The 2,753-nt window shown below is 41.0% G+C and overlaps 1 non-coding gene across 1 annotated transcript; it reads left to right on the top strand.

Annotated features, from left to right (window-relative positions):
- The first annotated feature begins 312 nt into the window (after positions 1–312).
- LOC138089392 (U2 spliceosomal RNA) lies at positions 313–503 on the top strand. The gene has a single exon (XR_011145817.1). It is a non-coding gene; the product is annotated as a U2 spliceosomal RNA (small nuclear RNA).
- Positions 504–2,753: the final 2,250 nt, after the last annotated feature.

Genomic DNA, 2,753 nt, shown 5'->3' with positions numbered 1-2,753 from the left:
TTCTTTGGCTGGAAGTTTAGACTGGCTTCTTGTTTTACAAGCATGGAGCAGAGATTTTTTTTTTTTTCTTTCTGAGAACGAGTTACTGGTTCCTGCTGAGTGAGAACACCGGAATGGAATGTCACTACTCAAACCAGTAAGACTAAGATTGTCGAGTGCTTTGTCCCCTGTCACCAAGATACAGCATCAATACCACTGTCAGGACTTCTCTGGCATATGACACAAATCAGAGTTGCAGAAATCAGAGTGGTGAGCATACGTATATCTTCACAAAAGCACACACCATAACGCGGATGGATAGGTACATGGTGTATCACTTCCTGGTCTTTTGGCTAAGATCAAGTGTAGTATCTGTTCTTATCTGTTTAATATCTGATACGTCTTCTATCTGAGGACAATGTACTCTATGGATTTTTGGAGCAGGGAGTTGGAATAGGAGCTTGCTCTGTCCACTCCATGCATTGACCTAGTATTGCAGTATCTCCAGCCACAGTGCAAAAAAATAAAAGAAAGAAAAAGGCATATGGTGTAAGGGGACTCAGTGCAGTTTCTTCTCGAAAATCTTGATTAGATGTTGAGCAATCCTCTGTCAGGCAGGCTTTCAGATTTGCGATGCGGCTCTAGGCTTCACGGGCAAAAGAACAGCCACACCGAGATACACAGGAGTCCTTTATGAATCTCTGCAAACACCAACCCCAGTCCTTCCTTCAGACCAAGTTGGCGATGTGTCTTCTCCTTCGGTTGTCCTAAATTACTTTCAGTTACACGTGTGTGCAAGTTACCATTTACACTTCCTTCCTGCCTCAGCTTTCCACAGCCGTGACAGTGATTATAAATGCAACTGAAGGGGGTGTTCGTACACAGAGATAGCAGCATCCTAAATGTTGCTTTAGGGAGGAAGAATTCATGACCACTAATGGCAAGGCTAGTAACAGTAGGTATAAAGAAAAGTTGGGGTGTGGGAGGAAATAGTCCTTTATCATCCGCTGGTTTGCCCCATCAGGGGCCCCCAACCCCCGGGATCTAATGCCTGATGATCTGAAGGAGGAACTGATGTAATGATAATAGAAATAAAGTGTGCAATAAATGTGATGTGCTTGAATCATCCTGGAACCATACCCCTGCCCATCCCCGGTCCCTGAAAAAACTGTCTTCCACCAAACCAGTCCCTGGTGCCCAAAAGGTTGGGGGTTAGTAATAAAGGGGGTCCTTTGGGCTGGACGGTTACATCAGCCATCGTCTGGGCTGCAGCTCATCCCTTTCCTGGTCCCATTTATCTTTCACCCAATATCGTCTGTGACTCAAAGACTCCCATCCACGATAAAGACTTCAAATAGGTGGGGAGGAGAATTAGGAGCTTGTAGACATCTGGTGATAGGCGATTCAGATTTAGGCTTAGACGTTACAGGATCTTCATTTTAAAACATCAAAATGTTCATTTTGTGCAGTTTGAAACGTGACTTTTAAAGATGACCCTAATCTCAGGGGAGTAGATAGTCTGTCCCACAGATGTGAATTTCGCTAGACAGCCCATTTTTGCTCCCCCGTGAGGAATTAAAGTAGATATGCTAAAAGGTTGTACCTCTTTCAAAGCTGATTCTCCCTGTAAGAAAGTGTTAAACCACAGAAAGTGATGGAAATGGCTGATAAGGCCTCTGGTCGCTGCCTCCACCTCCGTGGGTGGCTGCTCTTTTGACGCATCTGAATTTGAAGCGGGGTGGGGGTGCTGTTGGTAACAAAGTCTTATGTTCAAAATGTCCATGGTCAGAAAGGTTTACAATATAACGAACACCCTTATCCTCACTCGAATCTTTACAACAGCTTGGATGACTTTTTAATTGTGGCTTAATATAGTTAATTATGGCAAACCTTCCCTATTTTCCAGGATGATGAATTAATATTACAGATCATTAATGTTACTAAATTGGCATAATGACATAGTAGATTTAACGTCCCAGTTGCGTTAAGACCTGCTTGATAATTTGGCTCTTTTGTTATTTGCCTTAAATAGGGAAAGCATGCAAGCGAGCCTTTTAACAGCAGGCTGCATGTAACTACCTGTGTCATTTTTCCTTAATAAATTATTGATATGGAAAATCCCAAACGGAGGACTTCTTCAGACTGTATGTGAAGCCAACATTTTCTTTCTAATATCCACTTCATCAGTATAAAAGTTAGAAAGCTGCAGCTCTTCAGCCAGGTTTTATAATTAGACAAGAGTGCATTTTACATCTGCAAAAGACTCATGCTTAGTGGGGGAAAAATGAGAAACGTGATATGTTCCATTCTGTTGCAATGGTTATACCATTTTAATCTCTTAAGTTCAATATATATCCTCTAGCAGGCTATACTTCTAGGATTTCATTTTTAGATCCTTAAGGCTGCATATATCTGTCAAACCGACATAATGAATTTAAAGTGCTAATGCCTAGAAGACCAGAAAAACATTGAAATATATCCTTGGTTGATTAAATTACCACCTCCAGCTACTTTATATCCTTCTGTCCAAATAGATTTTCCTTTTTACTTACCAAGTGCTGGATCTGGAAGATGCTGAAGATGTAATTTTATGGTAAAAACATGCACATGTCTTTAGACAAGAGCATTTTATTTAAGCATCTTTTTAAAGTCTGTAGAGTATTTCTGTGATAGAGCTTACAATTTGATTCCAGAGTCTTTCAATTACGCTCAACCTGCAGGTTAATCAGTGACTTTCAAGTGTATTCTTGGAATGGAATCTATGTTAAACACTG

The sequence above is a fragment of the Capricornis sumatraensis genome, chromosome 12, assembly GCF_032405125.1.
Source record: "Capricornis sumatraensis isolate serow.1 chromosome 12, serow.2, whole genome shotgun sequence".
NCBI lineage: Eukaryota > Metazoa > Chordata > Mammalia > Artiodactyla > Bovidae > Capricornis > Capricornis sumatraensis.
This window is presented reverse-complemented; position numbering and strand designations above follow the sequence as displayed.